Consider the following 21,321-nt stretch of genomic DNA (forward strand, 5'->3'; position numbering starts at 1 on the left):
ATTTTAAACGTTATTTTCATTTTCAGCGACCCCGAAAACCTTTAAAAGTGGTGATTTTAAAGGAATTTGAGGGTGGAGTAATTCTTCATATTTACCTTTTTTTTTTAAAATTGAATTGTTAGGTGAAAGTACAGAATAGTTACAATACACCCTCCCTTAAATAATAGCGTTAAAAAATAGCTCGGGTCGTAAAGTGCAGGGCAGGACTGCAGTGCAGGGCAGGAGTACCTATAAAAGGTAACGCCGGATCGGAAAAAGAGCTCAAAATGTAAATAAAATAAATTCTCCGCTCAAAATAAGTAATGGGAGAAAAAAAAAAAAAAAAAGAAAGTTAAATTCTCCGCTGTGTTAGTAATTAAAAACTAAAACAAATTCTCCAAATGAAAAGAAATGTTAGATTCTCCGCTCAAATATCAATATAACAAATGGGAGAGAAAAAAAATTAAATTCGCTAAAATAAATTATTTTTTACTTGTAAACTGGTTTATTAATTGTAGAAAACAACAACAAACGGGAGAAAAAAAGGAGCTCAAAATGAAAGAAAAATAAAACAAATTATTTTTACAATTGTAGCATCCGTATTATAAGATTTGTGTGACGTCACTTCCAATGTAAATAAAGAAGTGCGGAGCGTCAGGATAACCCTTAAAGCTGAGTCACCTAATATTTTTTTGGTATAAAAATTTCCTTCATCCGCTATCATTAAACTATTCAAAGATGGAAAGAAATAAAATTAAACTCAATTAACTGTTATTTTTAATGTGGCCGATACTGTGATCGAAGTAGTTACTTTTGTATTTTTTCTTTTATATACTCGTTTTCTGCGAAGCTATTTCCTGGTCGCCATCTTGAATTTTCCCCTCGATAAGTCATATCACTCGGTGAAATTTATCACTAATCTTTTAAAAGTAAGTATAATGTTTCTTATATTTTTTAAAATTATTTTTTAAGAATTTCTTCATCGGCTTTCCTCAAATATCACTGTCAAATCTAATTTAACCATAAAAATTGTAACATTAAATCTAAATGAAAAATACTTTTTGTTTTTCGTTCTAACTCGACAGATTTTTAAATAAAACATTTAAAGTTAAAACACACACACACACAAAATAACTTATCCAGGTAGATAGAATAGTAAATTAATTTGTTTTTGCTAACATTAATTTGTTGTGCTTTTATTGTTTTCAACTGAAACAAAATGGGCGGACAAAAATGGGGGACCTAGTTTTGAGAGCTGATTTATCATAATTTTTTTGTAGGTTTCCGACTACTTTTTGATTGTATTTGAAAGATTAAGGACTAAACTTAGTTTCCAAAAGAAAAAAAATATTTGAACACTTGAAAAAAAAAAAAAAAAAAAAAAAAAAAGTTATGAAAATGTTGGTGCTAGTGCACTTACTGATCCGGATCCGCGCTATTTTTAAATCGTATTTCCAAGTTTAATTAAAGTTTTATGATATGTTTTTTTATTCAATTGTAAGGCTAAAGTATAGAATAGGTACAAAACACCCTCCCCTCCCATGTTAAGAATGGCTTTTTAAATAATAATGTTATTATTTCAGCACGGATCAATAAGTGCACTAATGCCAAAATGTTTTCATGGCGAGTTACCCAATACAGGTAAATTTTGAAGTTAAATAAATTCATTGTGAAAAATTCTTTAAAAGATAAATATTAGTTTTCTGGGTCTATTTAAAAAATAATTAGTAAACTAAAGTCCTAAGATATTGAATTAAATTAAAAAAAAACAACTAGTTTGTACAAAACATAAATTAATTAGCCCAAAAACCGAGTGATTCAAAACGCAACAAACTAAAATTTTGTAAACACGAAAATTACGAAGGCCCAAAATTTCAGGCAGTTGAAAAACTGTGAAAATGACGTCATGTAATTAAAAGGAAGGAAGTTCTTTTTTTCCCCAGTCGCGCATCCATACATTTCTTTTCTGAGCAGTTGTACTAATTTTTGCATTTTTTAATTTAATTATTTTTCTATGTCCCTGTTTTGTAATTAATCTTTTTTAAAAAAATTGTTCAATGTTATATTAAAAAAAAATATGTTACGCTGAAAGTTTCACATTCTTGCGAGCAAGGAAATTATCAAAATCTTGCTTATAAAAATTATGCGAAACCCGTAATTTAAAAGAAAAAAGTAGAAATATTTTTTGCAATTATAATTTTTTTGTGTGAAAATATTAAATAAGCAATGCTTAATTTGATGGTAATATCGGTAGTTCGAGAAATTCATTTTTCTTCGAGTTATATAGTATTCATTTATACGGATTTAGAGGCTTTTTTTGTAATATTCCTATAAAAATTATTTTATTTTATTTTTATTGTTACAAATTACGATGCTTTATTTATATAAAAAAGCAAAAATAAATTCTTGCGTTTTTTTATTTACTACTGAAAACCATAACTTTAGTAAAGGTATTTTTTGTTTAAACTAAATAATGCATTTCCACTAAGATTTAAATAAAAATAATTAGTTCATTATATTCCGGGATCATTATTTGATAAATACTGAAAATTTAATCAAAATTGGTTAATTTCCTGATTTTTGGTGTTGTTTTTAAGTAAAGGGAGGCGTCAAAATGTTTATACATTTTGAGCATTGGCATTCATTTTGCCCGTACCTATTGTTTAATAATCAAAAAATACAATCTTATCTTAAAATATGATAAACATTGATTAAAGTAAATACGTTTGAAAAATTTTTTCATTAAAATTTTTTTTTATGAAGTTGTTATAAATTTCTTATAACTTTCTCTCTATTTGCATATCTCCTCTTATGTGATTTTGCCATTTGCTATTTTTTATTTTGTAATTTAGCAGAGAAGCCAACAGACAACCATACAAAAAAATAAATATATACAAGAAATAAATGTTATCATAGCCAATAAAAGCTATTTTTATATCTACCTTGCTCATTTGTTTTAGTTTTCAAGTAGTTTTGTTCTTTATTTAATAAATAAAAAACGCAGTTTTTCCAAGTGGATTTGAAAAAAAAAAATGACATCATCTTTTTCTTTGGAAGCCAAAACAAATGAGCCAGGCAGGTATAAAATTAACTTTTATTGGCTATGGTAAAATTTCTTTTATTCATGTAGTTGTTTGTTGGCTGTGTGACAAATATCAGGGTTTACCAATTCGTAGAGGCCGCTTGGTAGCGGACTCCGCTTATTGGAGAGATATTGATTCCATATCAGAATAAAGATTGAGTTTACTGAGTATGATTAAGAATAAAGCTCGCTGAAACAGAGTTATGTATTTACATTTATACTGGAGAATTTATTTGTAAAAGAATGCTGAAAAATATAAGGTGTATTGGTGTACGTGCATGTATATATATTTCATGCATGAATTGGATTGTCAATTATATGTATGAGAGTTTGTAGTACATGTGTATGAATTTAGAGGTATGTTGTGTACATATGTACATGTGTATATTGATGCATACATGTGTCTTGATGCATTGAATGTTCATTGTGTATGTGGTGTGTGCATATACGAGATTATACATCCTTACCTTGAAAGAATGCATGGCTGTTGAGGCGCGTGTAGTAAAATTGCTTATATCACATTGCAAGCTAGATGAGAAAAGGAAGCATGTTCTCACATTGACGTCTCAAATGGAAAGAAAAAGAAGAGAAAGAGAAACAGAACAGGAAATAGAGAATGCCACCTGTTGAGCCAATGAGGAATACTGGGACAGGTAACCAATACATTATTTAAAGGTGTATGTTTGTACAGTTTGAATAACGCATGTTAGATTTAAAAGGGCATGTGCTTATAGCTTCTCTGCTAAATATCCTTTTATTTTATTAACATGGATTTCTGGCCACTTTCCACATTTTATCACTGTAAAATTCAGTAAAATAAAGCCTTGGCAGAAGTTCTTTCTGCTTGCATTTTCGTTACATTACAATGTGTTACAAATTTATTTAACTGATATTTTTCCAACTTAACTTTATCTCATGGATTAAATTATTCGGACAGATTCCACATATCTTCTGCAAACCCTCAGGCTAGCAAACTTTGGAAACTATGGTACCAAAACTTTATTTATTATTTTTCTTCCATCGAGCATTTTATTCCAGAAAAACTTGAAGTCTATACACGCACGTACACACAGACTGACTTGAAATCTAAACATTTCTGCTACAGTTGCTGACATTATCGAGGGTTGTTTTGAGTTCAAACATGTCATCAAATTACTAAAATCTGTTTACAACAAACTTCCCAATGGTATCCACACAAGACATCTACTTTCAACATGTCTAAAGTAGGACAATGATTCCTTAGATCAATTCCTTCAGGTTTTGAATCATCTTGCCGCTGACTGTTGCATCAAAGATGTTACTGCTCCTACCTACAGGGATGAATCTATCTGTGATGCTTTCATATGAGGTCTACAGTCTTCTGTAATATGTGCCAGACTACTCAAAAATGATATGTTGGATATCAAGGAGAGTACTCAATGAGCTAGGGCGTTAGAGCAAGCTCATTTTTGTGCAGAATCATGTCATTCAAACTTGATCTGCTGCCACTGCTACCCCAACTTAAAATGATTATGCCAATACTGTCACTGCTATTATGACTAGAAACGTACTCCTGACTCTATTGATTCTCATATGGTATTTGATTCTGTACTGTCTACTGTCCCTCTTACTTATGGCAGGTACTACAATTGTGGAGGGAAATGTCACCTTAAGGATGATCGTCGCCATTGTCCTGCTCATGATAAAATATGCCAAAATTGTGGCAAATTTAGTCATTTTGTCAAAGTTTGCCATTCTACAAGACCGACAACTTCATGTTCTGCTTCATCTGTTGTAACAGCCCGTGCTAACGATGTTGATAATTCTCCTGTTACTAAAATGGTAAAATTAAAAGATAAACTACTTACTACCCTTATAGACATGGGAAGTTACAATAATTTTATTAGCACTAGTCTCATTAAAGCCTTGAATCGATCTACTCGGAAACAGGCCTCTGTAATTTCTATGGCATCATCCTCCCTTTCCCTCAAACTATCTGAATATTGCACTGAGAATATTACATTCAACAGTTTCAAGAATAAAGACATTGACTTCATGATACTCCCTAATTCATGCATAGATGTTATACTCGGAATATCCTTCATAAAAATGCACTGGAGTAGTACTATTTCTTTTAGCGGGTCGCAAGATGGTCTAAAAATCTGCGCTGTAACTGAAAGCAATTGTGCTGCCATTAAATTATTCAAGAATTTGACCCCCAACTGCAAACCCATTACTACTAAGTCCCACTATTACTGTGCTGAGGATGCTCGGTTCATTGAAAAAGGAACACTTAAATTACTTGAGAATGATATAATTGAACCAAGTTATCCATGGCCTATTCAAATTGTAACTTCTTCACCTAATAAAAAGAAATGATTGCTAGTCGATTTCTTCCAGACTATTAACTGTTTCACTTTGCTTAATGCATATCCTTTGCCATGAATTGAAGATCTTGTAAACCAAATAGCCCAGTATTTTATCTTCAGTATAATTGACTTGTCTAAAACATACTATCGGGTTTAAATTTGCCCCTCAGATCGCCCCTATATGGCCTTTCAAGCTGGAAATCATCTATGTTAATTTAAATGAGTGCCAATAGGTGTTACAAATGGAGTTTCTGCATTTGACTGTTCATGAATTCTTTTATTTCTGACTAATGTGGGTTTCCAGCCTTGCCCGTGTATGTTGAGCCCCCCCCCCCCCCGAAAAAAAGTGGTAGTAGGCAGGCAGGTTCAAACCCGTGACGTGAAAGTGGAAAAGAAAGTGAAAGAAAACATTATATCTTACCGCTATGCTATGATGCGACAAGAAGTGTAAAGCGTTCAAATTTAGCAGTGTCAATCAAAAAGCTGACTTGCAGAAATGGATAGTTAAGTGAATGAGTTCACGCAGGAGCAGAAATGAACATCTGGCTGCAGGCTAGTTAAGCTTCCCGCTTTCTGCCATTTTATTTATTTGTTTCTCTATGATGTTTGGGAAAACCAGCACCCCCAGAAAAGAGGGAGCTCTGGCAGTGTCAAAATGAATAGCAATTTTTTAAAATTTATTGTTTTATAACATTTTCATCCCAAACAAGACACATCGCCACTTTGATGTAGAGGGCTACTATCAGAGACATAAGCGTCAGGGGTACTATGTAGGGAGTTGGGCAGCAAGATGTCAGTCTACATTACACTTGAATTTTTGCATGTCAGTACAGTTGGGGAAGCAGGGTCCCGGAAGGGAGTTCCAAAGTCTAGTGGTTCTGGGGAAGAAACTAATGGAGTAGAAGGCTCTCTTACATCTAAGGATCTCTACTGTGAAAGAGTGGGATTTAGCTGCTTGTCAGGTCTGTCGGGGGTATTTACGTCGAAGGGGTACAAGTGATTGCAGTTCGTCAGAGCATTCGCCATTAAGGTACTTGTTGAACACGCAGAGGGATGCAGCATTTTGTCGAAGGGACAGGGGCTGAAGCTTAGATGACAGTTCAGGACCTATCAGGTTGGCGACTCTCTTTTGGACCTTGTTTAGGAGCAAAAGACTAGTAGCAGATGCACCAGCCCAAATATGACAACAATACACTATACATGGGAGAATGGTGGCCTTATATAGGTACAAGATACTTTCAGGTGTTAGTAGCTTTCTAGCACAGTAGAGAGAACCTACCTTCTTCGCAGCAGTCCTGGCAATACTCTCAATGTAATTCCAACTCATGTTTCCTGTGAACGTTAGGCCAAAGAGTTTAAAAGATGTACTTTCAGATAAAGAATCTTTGACCATTGCTATTTGTGGTAGAGAAGGTTTATTGTAATTATTGAAGGAAACAAGTTTAGTCTTGGCAGCATTGAATTTGACCATCCATTTTTGTCCCCATTCCACTACAGATCGGAGGTCATCCTCTAGTGTTTCTGCTATTTTTGCCATAATCTGATATGAAGGGTTTCCCTCACATTGATAAAAGCTGATTGCCTTCAAGATATCCCTGATAGGAAAGCCAGGCGGCTGCATTAGCTTCGATTAGTTTCGCTTTATTTATACGAAAAAGACAAACAAACATATGAAATGACAGAAAGGAGGCAATTTTTTTTAAGTCGATCAAAATAAAGATAGCGACGATGTTCATTCTCAATTTGTAGATATTGTCATCTAGGATATTATTTGGATGACATAACAATTTATCGTAGGACCCATGAGGAGCACAACATTAATTTGGAGCATTTCTTAAAGGCTGCCTCTACATACAACTTTGAAATAAACCGGGAAAAGTCAAATTTTTCACTTTGTTCCATTAATGTACTTATAAAATTTATAATGGAACTCTTCACCCGATCCTGAGCATTTGAGACCTCTTTTGCAAATGACTCCCCCTTCTGACTCAAAATCGTTAAAAAGATGTCTTGGTCTGTTTATCTACTATGCAAAATTGATACCTAATTATTCATCCAAAATTCGCTCACTAGTTGAAAATAAATAATTTCCGATGCCTTTCCTGGTTGTAAACTCCTTGGAAGAGCTCAAGAAAGACATTGCTGAATCTTCTGTAAAGATTATCGATACTGAATTGTCATTTGTTATTGAAACTGATGCTTCAGAGAAAGCTATCGGAGGCACTCTCTTACAAGCTAGGAGACCTGTAGCATTCTTTTCTTGGTCGTTAAATCCCTCTGAAATGCAACTTCATATAGTCGAAAAAGCATATGTCATTATTTTTTTCAATTTTCACCCCCAAAAAAGGCACATTGCCACTTTGATGTAGGGGGCTACTATCAGGGACATAAGCTACAGAGGTACTATGTGGGGAGTTGGGCAACAAGATGTCAGTTCATGTTACACTTGAACTTCTGCATGTCAGTACAGTTGGGGAAGCAGAAACCCTGAAGGGAATTCCAAAGTCTAGTGGTCCTGGGGAAGAAACTACTGGAGTAGAAGGTTCCCTTACATCTAGGGATCTCTACTGCTTTAGCTGCTTATTGGGTTTGTCGGGGGTATTTACATCGAGGGGGTACAAGTGCTTGCAGTTCGTCGGAGCATTCACCGTTAAAGTACTTGCAGAACAGGCAGAGGGATGCTACATTTTGTTGATGGGACAGAGGCTGAAGCTTAGATAGCAGTTCCGGACCTATCAGATTGGCAACTCTCTTTTGAACCTTGAGCGAGAGACTAGTAGCAGATGCACCAGCCCAAATATGACAACAATACTCAATACATGGGCGAATGATGGCCTTACAGGATACTTTCAGGCATTAGTATCTTTCTAGCACAGTAGAGAGAACCTACCTTCTTCACAGCGGTCCTGGCAATGCTCTTAATGTAATTGTTCCAACTCATGTTTCCTGTGAATGTTAGGCCAAGGAGTTTAAAAGATGTACTTTCAGATAAAGAGTCTTTGGCCATTACTATTGGTGGTAGAGAAGGTTTCTTGTAATTATTGAAGGAAACAAGTTTAGTCTTGGCAGCATTGAATGTGACCATCCATTTTTGTCCCCATTCCACTACAGATTGGAGGTCATCCTCTAGTGTTTCTGCCATTTCTTTAGATATGTGTCTATTTGTTTTCCTGTTGTGTCTGTTATAGAGCATAATGTCATCAGCATATATACCCATCTCCCAGACAATTTTGTCAAGGAAGTCATTTATGAATATTAGGAATAACAGAGGTCCAAGGATAGACCCTTGAGGCACTCCCGCATTTATATCATATTGTTTAGATGTATGACAGTCGAGGACAACCTGGATTTTTCTCTTATCTAAGAAGGATTTAATTATGTTAAGTATTCGTCCGGTGATACTGTATGATTTTATTTTCCTGAGAAGACCTTCATGCTATACCCTGTCAAAAGCCTTAGATATATCTAGAGCTACTGCTCTACCCTCCACTGCTTTGTCCAGTAAATGGTATATATGTTCAGAGATTACACTTAGGATGTCTGCTGTGGAACGGGTTTGCCTAAATCCATATTGGTCGGTCAGAAGTTTAGCATCTGTAAGATGATAGACTAGACCTTGGTTAATTATGGAATCAAATATTTTGGCGAAAAGTGGGAGGAGGCTAATGGGGCAATAATTTACTGGGTCAGTTCTTTCACCAGAATTCTTGAAAACTGGTACCACAGAAGCAATTTTTCAGCAGGCAGGAAAGCAAGATTCATTAAGGCATTTGTTGTAAAGTTTGGAGAGAACTGGAGCTACTTTGGCAGAGCACTTTTTTAATAGCACAGCCGGGATGAGATCAGGTCAACATGCTTTTGAATTGTCAAGATTTTTTTATGATAGCATGCACCTGAGAAGGGGTTATTTTCAGATCGTTTAGTGTGGCGTCTGTCCGCAAAGGAAGTCAGGGAGGGGGTGGCTAGCAAGAACCAGTGTGGAGTTGGAGGAAAACTGACTTGCAAGCATGTTAGCCTTCTCGGTTGCTGAGCAAACAACCTAATGATTGTTGGATAGTGGGGGAATTGTGGATTGCCCATTATTTCCTACATTGTTGTTGATTTTCCAGAAGTCACGGATTCCTAATTTCTGTGCTTCAATGCGTTTTTTGCTGGTTTCAGTAAATTCCCTCTTAGTTGTCTCTATTTCTTTCTTACATTTACTTCTGGCTTCTATATACTTCTGTCTGTTTGAACTGGACTTATGTCAGTTAAATCTGCAGTATGCATGCTGCCTTTGCGCAATGGCAGCTTCACAAGTAGAAGTAAATCATTGGGGAGAGTGGGGCTTGCTATAAAATTTCAGCATGGGAACATGTGCTTCAATTGCCGTTTTGAACCATTCAGTGGTCTCATTTGTGCACTGTTCAGCAGGAAGTGAAAAGATATTTCGCATGGGGCGTCTCTGATGAGATCACTGATGGCTTCTCAGTCAGTCTTTTTATAATATCTCGTTGTTTTGAGCAATAGCTTTTCAGTTTTGGCTCTAGAGTCTAGGGCAATTTCAACCATTATCACTGCATGATCAGCGTTCCCAAGTGGGCTTTGGGCATTCATAACGCAATCATCGGGAACTGTCATCATAAACAGATCTAGAAGTGATGCATGTTGTGTTTGCTGGTCTGGGAAATAAGTTGGAAATGTAACCATCTTTCGTAGGGAATGAGATATAGAGAAGCTATGTGTTGTGCTACCAGCTGCGTCTGTGTAAGTAGAAAATCCAAGCCAGTTGCTGTGGTGGACATTGATGTCACCAAATACATGAGCGCATAGCGAGCCGTTTTCCCATTAAATTCTATATTTTGTAATTTCTTTAAAAGATAACATTTTAAAGAAATTTCCGCACAATTAATAATTATTAAATATTTCCATATTATACATGAAAATAATTCTGAAACTACTATCTGTATGAAAACGGATGATATATACTGATTTATCTTACAAATTTTGAAATATACTTCGTCAACTTTGATCGGTCATAACTTTGCTTCCAGTGGTTGTAAAATATAAATCAAAGTCCAGTAGAGATGGACTTCTATTCTTATATAGCTTGTAAAATTTCAGCCATATCCAATCAAATTTGACCCCGTGCATTTGTATCCAAATGTAACATATGAAATGTAAACATTAAAAAAACAGTTTCCCTTTTTGTCGTCATTTTTTTACCACTTTTTATTTTTAACTTGAAGCATAAAATCATTGAAAAATAAATTAACATCATTGAAATGCTTATTCTATTCTCTTTCCATCAATGTAATTCTTTTAAAAATTGACTCAACATAAAAAAGATATGACTTGTTGAAGCACATTAGGTATGTAATATTGCCAGTGTCCACGAAAATGCATCATACACTTGTAATGCTAGTGTTAGTAGCTTTCTAGCACAGTAAAGAGTGCCCTCCTTCTTTGTAGCAGCCTTGGCAATGCTCTCAATGTGTCTATTCTAACTCATGTTTCCTGTGAACGTTAGTCTGAAGAGTTTAAAAGAAGTACTTTCAGGTAATGTTTAATCACAAATATGTGGTACTGCTATTTCTTCTCTGGAGGAACTAAAATCAATTCATAATTCTGTAATACAGCTTTTAGTATTTAGGCCACAAAATATGCCATATTCAAACGATGAAGTCCAGCACATGACTTCTGAATGTCCTACTAGTGCCAAAATAAAACCCCAATTCCTTAATTCTCCTAGTCATATTCCTATCCGTTCTACTGCCCTGTTCCAATATCTTTCTGTTAATTACAAAGAACCTCTTCCAGTATCATCAGGTTGTTACATAATTACTGTTGTTGACAAATATAGTCAATTTCTTTTTGTTTTCCCTTATGATTGCTCTTCTCAAACCACAATACAGTGTCTGAAGACTATTTTCTTTATCTTCGGACTTCCCTCATTTATCCATTCCGATCGAGGACCTTAGTTTATGTCAGGAGAATTCAAGCAATTTCTGCTCTGATTTGGGATTTGATCCCGTAATACTACTGCTTATAACTCAAGAGGTAACACCCAATGTGAGTACTATAATGGAATTATATGGAACACCCTATTATTAGCTTTAAAATCTCAACGGTTACCCATTAACACTTGTCAGGATGTTCTATAGGATGTTTTAAATGCTATTTGCTCTCTACTATGCACAACCACTAATGCCACCCCTCACGAATGCATGTTTAATTTTGTAAATATGCTCTTTTACTGGTACTGCATTGCCTGTTTGGCTCTGTGAAACTGGAAAAGTGTTATTAAAACAATTTGGTGGCAGGAGCAAGTATGACCCTATTATTGAGGTAGTGGAACTCTTCAAAGCCAACCTTACACACAGGAGAATTCGACATCGTGATGGTTGGGAGGATTCACTGGCATTAAGACATTTGGTCCATTTTTCACACCCTCAGGATCCTAGTGAAAATCCATACCCAAATTGATCTCTGGGTTCTGCTGAGAGTGTGAATCTAGATCTACCTCAAGATTCTGCTGAGTGCATGGACCAAGACTGACCTCAGAATTCTGCTGGGGATGTGGACCCCAAAAATCTGCCATCTTCACCTGGTGCAAATCCTGAGATTCATATTTCCTCAAAATCTGAGACTTCTGACTCTTCTGATGGTAAGCTGCCTCTCTGCGGGTCTAGCAGGACTCAAAAACCCGTCCAGCAGCTGGATTTATAATAATCTCTGTTTCAAGTAGGGGGAGATTGTTATAAATTTCTTAACATTCTCTTTATTTGCATATCTCCTCTCACGTGATTTTGCCGTTTAATATTTTTTATTTTATTAACATGGATTTTTGGCCACTTGCTGCATTTTATCATTGTAAAATTCAGCTAAATAAAGCCTTGGAAAAAGATCGTTTTGCTTGCATTTTCATCATTACATTACAGTACAGAAGTGTTGAAATTAAAGGTTTCCTTTAAACTGCTGAATACTGTTAAATGTTCATGCAAAATAAAGGTTTTTCTTCACAAAAAAACAATAATCCTTTATTTCTTCCTGTTTCGATGTTTGCAGAAAATCCATCTTTCTTTCTTCCCACTGATACGTGAATTAACCATATTTTCAAACGACTCCAAGTCAACCAACAATTTCCTCACCAGTGAAAGAAATACCAGCCTTTTATATGCTCAAATTCAACTGTGTCTTAATTTGCATATGTCACCTTTTCATTTCCTATCGGTTAGGTTTGGAGTTTGAGTGTCAGTGACTTTTTACAATATGCACACACTACCTTTAGACGCTTGTTTCCATGACTGTTGTCACACTCCCCCCTGACCTCATGATCACATAGGCTGCATCCTGGTGGTAGTCACCTACTTTCAGACCTGGTCTCCAAAGATGTTGTACTGTCGGAATCTTCTGATGAGAGTACACTATTGGGGCAGAAGTCCTTTATGTTTTGGGGCATCCCATCCACAAATTATCTATTGGTGGACTAATTATCTCAGTTACCCGACCCTGGCCAAATCTCATGGTACAATGACTCTCTGGTGCCTTCGCCCATAGTCTCTAATTTGGTATGGACTATGTTCGGAGTTTGCTACTGGTGGCATAACATTGATTCCTTTTGCTCAGACCTTGTACCAGTATATAGCATTAACTGATGAAGTCAAAGATGACTTGTCTTTTGGAATCATGTTGTACCAGTAGACCGTTTCTGGTATGGAGCAGTGCATTCTAGCTGCAATCCATTTCACAGTGTGATGGCATCGCTCTGCTATACCATTCCCAGCCAGGGCATCTCAAATTCATGCACCATTCATCTGCAAACATATTGAATTCTTTACTGTGGAAAACTGTTATTATTTGCCAGTAGTATGTGAGGTGAGCCATGTTTAAAAAAGACCACTTCCAGTTGGCGAATTATAGTTGCTGAGTCCTGCTGTGCTAATTGCTTCCATGCAAAACCACAACAACCCACAATTCGTGATAGTTAGGAAATGGTAAGCACCATAGTGTGTAATGTCCATTCCCACCCATTGCTAATTACAGCTCCCCTCCAGCTTTCCTTTCTCCCTGAACTGGTGCTGAATCTATAGATTGGCATACCATGCATATTTGTATTTCCAATCTGACTGTTGCTTTTGTTGCTGCAAGGCAAACTCTTTGGGCAAAATAAGTGGTGTGCCACACTCCTGAATGTCCACTGTTTCTGTAAATGGACATGATCTGGGCTGCATCCAGCTAAGCACCATGCACAGCACCAATCAGTGGCTCGGGTCCCACATCCTTCTTCATTGCATTGAACTAGCAATACACTTAAAAAAATTGAAATAGCTTAAAATATTTCAATATTGGTATCTATAGAAAGAGCTTGATGAGCTAAGAAAGAATCTTTTTAATTTTTTAAAATTCAATTAAAATTAAGGAAGGTATGGCTATTTTTGTGACTCACACATTTGGATATTTTTCCCTCTTTAAGACCATATGTATTTTGTCACTTTTTGCAGGAATTAGAATATGCTACTGAAAATCTCTCAAAATTAATGGTTTCCGAATAATCTGCTGTAAATGCACATAAATATGCTGCAATTCCTTAAAAATGCCATGTATCCATTAAAAGAAAATAAGTTAAAGAACTCAAAGCTGAATTGTAATGCATCATATGTACAAATAACTGAAATTGAAATCTAGGACTGTTTAAAAACGAATATACTGTCATATTTCTCTGGTATTATTGTAGATTAATACCTTTCGTTACCCCCCCCCCATCTGATCACCTCTCTAAAATATGCGATTTTACATTTGTAGGCAATTATGTGTGAATACCTTAAACTTTAATGAAAGATAAACAAGTATTATTTTAGAATTTAATGTCAAATGATTCCCCGTTTGAGCCATTCTAGCATTTTAGTGTAGTTAACCATTTTTTTTCTATCAGAGATAAATCCTGTGCTCCGTTTTTTTTTCTAAAGACGATTATGTGTGGTTTTAAGAGGGTCTTTGTGCAATTATGAGAAGGTGGGGAGAATGCCACTCTGACTTTGGATTAATGATAGAGCTAAGGAAAATTATGTGAAATTATGTGTGAACACTCTGAAGACTTGATAGAAACAAAACAAAAATAATTTTAGAATTTAGAGTGGGGGTTAGTTTCACATAAATTTAAGGTAAAATAATTCACCATTTCGAGACCATTCTAGCATTTAAGGACAGTTGACAAATTTATTTTTTATGGGTGATAAATCATGCACTTTTCTTTAAGCAAGGATTTTATTTAGACACTTATATGTAGCTTACCAAGGAACTTTGTTGGTGAGGAGTTTGCCACTTATACTTAGCCTTATTATTAGGGCTAAAGAAGGTTTTAAGAGGAGGAGACTTGCCAATTATACCTAGGGTTAGAGGTAGGATTAAAAGAGTTTTTTTTAAGAAGGCATTTGACTCCAATATTTACGGTTAGTGGGTCATAATTATTGGCTTTTGAGAATGTTATGCCTTAGATTTTGGAAATCAACAAATTACTTTTAAATATGAAATTTATTTTTGTTTGTTGTAATTCTCTAGGGGTGTAAAACTTAACAATTACGACAAATAGATAAAAATAAATTTCATTTCAAACAAGTGACGTCACTAACAGAAAACGTGATGTTTGGAAAACTTAAGTATTTTTGCCCACTTATTTAAATATCAAAAACATTTTTTGCTAAAGCTAACAAATCGTTCACAAATTTTTGATAAATTTGGTTTATAATTTCAATTACATTTCTTGTCTGAGTGACACATTATTTCATTAAACTTTCCAGTTTAAGACGTTTTTTTTTATTTCTCTACCTAGACTTCGGGCCCAAATCACAGTGTAGTATTATGATGCTACACTTCGCCTTTTCTGCCCTCTGTCAGTGAAGGAGAAATCCTTCATGACTGAGACAATTTTTATGTTAGTTTCTATCCAGATTCATCCTTTTTAGGAAACTGGATTTTCCTCACATTAACTGACATTGTGTCTAACTGTCCTCATGGGGAGGCAAGTAAATAGGAACTTAACTAGAAACTGAGCACCTCCTACAAATATTTAAATACTGATTTTGTATTTTATATATATATATATATATATATATATATATATATATATATATATATATATATATATAATTGGATAGATTAGTGTCCATTCGGTCATTATAATCGGTGAAAAAAATTGTAAAAAAAGACGAAAAAAAATATTGGGAGTGGGAGGGTACTGCTCACACACATGAAGCAAAAAATCATATTTCATATTTTCGTTTTTTTTTTAAAAAAAAGCAAAACACTGTTTAATTCACCATTAAAAACTAATGTAATGGATTAAAGTGCACGCGTTACATATTTGTTTTTCAACTATATTTTAAAAATTTGACCAAAAATAATGCCGGATTGCTTTAAAATCCAATATTCTGATAACCGAATAGCTCTAGTTAAGCTTATTATGTTCTGATAATATGAACTCCAACTAAATGTGTAAGAACATTTTTTTTTATATTCATATTTTCATTTCTTTTTATTTTTAAATCGTTCTGGAATAAAAACAAAAACAAAAAAGTTAGTTCACAGTAAAGTGATTAATATCAGCGATAGTAGCTGCTACTTCTACAGGTCGTTTTTAGATACTTTTTAAAAATAGAACGATTTTTTCCAGGTATCATGATTGTTAAATTACTCGGTACCACAAGAGAAAGCTGGTTACATTTTGTAGTAAAAAGATTGATTTATTTAACAGTGGGTGCCTGAAGAAATTTTTTTTTCAAAATTTTCCAAACTCGTCATGTTGAAGTCTTTTTTTTAACACAACAAAAAAATGAGCTGTCAAAAGAATTTCGAACAACTGAATCCATTAAAAATGATACCTCTTCTTGTTAATTTCCAAATTTCATGACAAAATTCTTAAGAGAAACATGGTACGACCATTTGCAAATCAGGGGTTGGGTCATTACAAAATCTTACCGAAAATGTTGTTTTATGATGTTAACATTTTTAGCACTTTATTTGCTTAAAATTCTTAAAATATATAATGAACATTATTATTTATTAATTTATTTGAAAGTATATTCATTTTCGAATAAAACGATGGTATTTTGAGGACTTAAGGTGCTTTGGTTTTTAAAATATGACGATTTTAGCAAAACCTCCTTGAAATCCGTAATTATCCAAAGCATTTTATCGTCCATGTGTATTGCTAATTGAACCATTGTTGTCATACGCACATCAATTGATCAGCCATGTTGTGAATTGACACAACCAATATCACATCTACTGAGAGCTCATATTCCGTCACCAATTCTTTAACAGTATTTAAACCTATTAAGCATCTCACTAGCAGCCTAAGTGTGAACTCGTGCTTTCTCACTGAGAGTATTTGCCACATAGTTGTGTACAAATGTAGAGTCTTTATGTGCAACAGCTTGGTCTGCCACTAAAGTGACTATTTGATTACTCTCCATGGCATCCAATTCAGACAAATTAATATGCTGTGCATCATTTTCAGGTCGCAGTCAACAAGCGTCCTCTACCACAGTTCCATCTCTTTCTAATGCAACTCTGGTTGCTAGCACGCTGGTATCGACCCATACATTCAGTTCCTGGCTGTCCACACACCAGTCTCCACAAGCTGGATCATTTTGCTTTACTGCATCCACTGTCTTGCACATCATATGCCAGAGTAGGGAGTCTGTCACCTTGTTATTCCAACCATTTGTGATTGGACAGGTTATTTTTATTACTCCATATGCCACACACAGCCATGCATATACTGAGATGTGCCCTACGAGCTTACAAAACATAAAATATTACCAAACATAAAAATATTAATAAACTTAAAAAATTTTTTATGTTAACAAGCATTAAATTCCTAATTAAATTTAGAGGGTTTTAAATGTTACCAAACATCAACTCTTAATAAAATTTAGAGAGTTGTGAATCTTACCAAAGCATAAAATTCCCAATGAATTTAATGCATTTTAAATGTTACCAAACTCAAAGCTCATGTTAAATTTTTAATCTTTTAAAATTTTATATAATATAAGTATCTTTATAAAATTTAAAGCTTTTTTTAATGTTTGTTTCCAAACATAAATATCAAAATAAAATTTCAGTTTTTTAAATGTTACCTACATAAAATCCTAATAAAATTTTAAGTTTCTCTTTAATTTAGAACAGTTTGATTATATTTTTTTGAGAAATACATACTACAATGCTTTTATCTTTATGTGATATTTTCTTTCATACTATATAAAATATTTAGTTATTTGTAAACTGTAAAACATAAGTTTCTGAATTTTGAGAGGAAGATTTCTTACTGCTATTTTATGTATCCTTTGGACTATTCTTCTCAGCTAAAGTGATATATATAATGATTACAATGAAAACAGTAGTCCGCAGAATACAAATAAAACATGCAAAATATGTAGATTGTTCATTAACACTTAACAAGAAAAATGATGAAAAGACACATTTTATATTCTTATATAAGAACGTATCTTTAAGATAGTTAATTATTATTTTTGTTTCTTTACAGATTTAAACTCATTGGGAATGATGATTTTCCAGTCTGGAAAAGAATAAAAAATGTTTGCATGAGGTTTGCTATATTTTCGTCAGGTAAACACGTCAGTATTTTTAACAGAAGTTCTGTTTAAAGATATGTAGAAATGTTTAAAAAGTAATTGTATCTATTCTAAGAAATCATCTTTGAAATGAAATAAAACTATACATGAAGCAAAGAACTGATAGAATTATTAAGTTACTGGATATGCATGTCACTAAATTTCTATTTTAAAAGTTACATGTTGTTAGAAAGAAAAAAGTCTGCTTTTTTAGTGATTGACACTAACATGAATACACACATTGCAGAGAAACCATATTCATGTCACGTTTGTGGATCAGCATTTTTGCATACACATCCTTTAGAATTGCACGTACGAACACATACAGGTGAGAAACCATATTCTTGTAAAGTGTGTGAAGCTGCCTTTACACGAAATTGGGACCTAAAAAGACACATGCTAACGCATACAAGAGAAAAACGGTATGATTGTCAGATTTGTGGTGCCGCATTTACACGGAATGATCACCTAGAAGGTCACATACGAACACACACTGGAGAAAAACCATATTCTTGTCAAATTTGTTGTGCTAAATTTTCACGAAGTGATATGCTAAAAAGACACACACGAAAACACACAGGAGAGAAACCATATTCGTGCAAAATTTGTGAATCTGTATTTTCATCGATAGAACAACTAAAAAATCATATGGCACAGACACATAAAAGTGAGAAACCATATTCTTGTAAAATTTGTGGATCTGTATTTTCATGGAGAGCTCAATTAAAAACTCATATGGTACGAACACATCTAGGTGAAAAACCATATTCTTGTGAAGTTTGTAAAGTTGCCTTTTCACGAAATGCAGAACTAAAAAGACACATGCTGACACACACAAGTGAGAAACCATATGATTGTCAGATGTGTGGTGTTGCATTTCCACAGAATGACCAACTAAAAGGTCACATGCAAACACACACTGGAGAAAAACATTTTCTTGTTCTCAAAACAGAGAAAAGAAGAGAAAAAAGGGTTGAATTCAAAATTATTCTCAAGAATCAGCGTTCTATTTCTTCACCCTCGCCACTGCTGTCATAATTCTATTTTTCTTCTTAGCAACTGGAAACAACCTCATTACGTTCATGAGATAGTCTCATAGCCCTGAACAAAAAATCGTCTTTTTGTATTACCGCATCAAACCATGATGGCATCTGAATTTATGTAATTTTTCGTATTCCAGCAGGAATTGGAACACACCTTACTAAAACCTGATTATAACAGCTGGTGAATTTCAAAATGCAATCTGGATGTGGGGACACTTTAGAAGAACAATATTCAATAAAATTCTGTTTTAAACTTGGAAAAAATACCACAGAAACATATGGAATGCTTCAGGTTGGTTTGGACTATCTTACCTGAATCAAACATCAGTTTTTTAGTGGTATAGGAGACTAAAGGAATGCAGGGAATCTGTAAGGGATGATGAAAGGTGTGGGAGAAGTATGAATGTCAGAATACTAGAGTTGATTGGCTAAATAAAGAATTTCATGGATAATAACAGTCCTGTGTCTATAAAGACAATAAGTGCACAGATTGGAGTCAGTGTGAGACCTGTACACACAATTATTTGCAAGGAATTGAAGATTTTGAAGCTTTGCACAAAGTTTATACCAAGAGTGCTCAGAGAAGAAAGACATCATGACAGCAGGGAGATGAGCGATCTGATCAATACAAATCCCACAGTTCTTGATGCTCTGATGACATGCAATGAATGTTGGATCTACTGTTGTGACCCAGAGACCAAGTAACAAGAGTTTGCAGTGGAAGCATGCTAGCTCTCCCAGACCGAAGAAGGGCAGACAGAGCAAGCCAACCCAGAAATTTATGATGATTCCTTTTGACAGCACAAGCATGCTCTACATGTACTGAGTTCTCATTGGACAGTCAAGAAGGAATACTATGTCAAGGTTTAAAGAGAGTTCAGGAAAAGATTTCATTGAGAGAGGTCAACACTCTACAAATCGGGTTAGTGGCATTTCCACCAGGACAATGCACCAGTTCACGACTTCATCTTTGTCACAGACTATTTAACCAAGATGGGTATCAAGATAGTTTCTCACCCTTACCATAGTTCAGATCTTGCTCCTTGTGACCTTTGATTATTCCCTAACCTCCAGGAAATCAAGGTTGTCGTTATGAGGCTGTGATGAGAGTCATTGACATGATCAAACGAGGACTTCTATGTAGCCCTTCCAGAAGTTGTTCAAACGGTACAACAAATGAATTTCAGCCGGTGGAGATTACTTCGAATGGGACTAGAGTTCCATGTGTGTACTATCAATAAAAGTGCCCATACAAAAAAGTCTGGAAGGTTATTGAAGGCACATCGTACATGGATTTAAGAAAAATATAAATTCTTTGTGTAATAATAAATTTTTCATAATTTTTTTAATTTACTGAATTTAATTCCAAATTTTCATTCATTTATATATATATATATATATATATAATGTTTATGAAATGGCAGTTTTTATTTAGGAGGGCACATGTATACACCTGTTGCTTTTATATTAGAAATCATATACTTAGTCAAATTATGGATTTTAATTTTCGAGGAACTTTGATTTAAAAACGAATATTTATATACTCATCAATGAAGTTTACAAAGAATGAGAAATGCAAAAACCCTTATCACTTTAGCATCATAATCACTTTCGATTTAATATCTATTGTTTTTTTTTGTTTTTTTACATAGGCATCCCACTTATTAAGGCCCAGAGGCAACTCAAGGATAAGAGGTAAAGAGTGTACAGTAGTCAATCGGACAATATAGTAATCATTAGTAATGGAAATTTGGTAAATTTCTTAACTTGAGTGGGGTGGCTCATTAGGAACTTGTTCATATTGGACTTGAAGACAACCATATTGTAGTTAGCTGGAAATCAGGCAAACGGAAGACAGTTCCACAGGCGAAGAAAGAAACTTTGTTCATTGAATCTGTTTAGGTTTAAGCACAGATAAAGAGTGGGAAAATTATTGATAGTGTTTTCAGAGATGAATGTTTCTTGTGAAAGTTTGGCAAGGGGGGACCATACATTGGAGCTCAGACGAGCACTTGACATTAAAATAATGATAAGACAGGCTCGCAAAAGAAAGAGGTTGCAGGGAAAAGAAAAGAGCATCCCTACTAGGCTGTGAAGTCTATTTTGAACTTTATCAAGGCAGGATAAGTCCTATCATATCTGTCGTACATACTATAATACTTTCAAACTATTATTATATATATCCACCTTTTTTTTTCAATAATATATCCTATATTTTTCACCTTTAAAATCTAATATCCTAATTGTTCGACATC

General features: G+C 34.5%; 1 long non-coding RNA gene across 1 annotated transcript; it reads left to right on the forward strand.

Moving 5' to 3' along the window:
- Positions 1-224: 224 nt before the first annotated feature.
- LOC145258081 (uncharacterized) lies at positions 225-20,429 on the forward strand. The gene is made up of 2 exons (XR_013864039.1): positions 225-908; positions 17,936-20,429. It is a non-coding gene; the product is annotated as an uncharacterized LOC145258081 (long non-coding RNA).
- Positions 20,430-21,321: the final 892 nt, after the last annotated feature.

Source organism: Euprymna scolopes, chromosome 33 (genome assembly GCF_053919585.1).
Source record: "Euprymna scolopes isolate OS-2025 chromosome 33, ASM5391958v1, whole genome shotgun sequence".
Lineage (NCBI taxonomy): Eukaryota > Metazoa > Mollusca > Cephalopoda > Sepiida > Sepiolidae > Euprymna > Euprymna scolopes.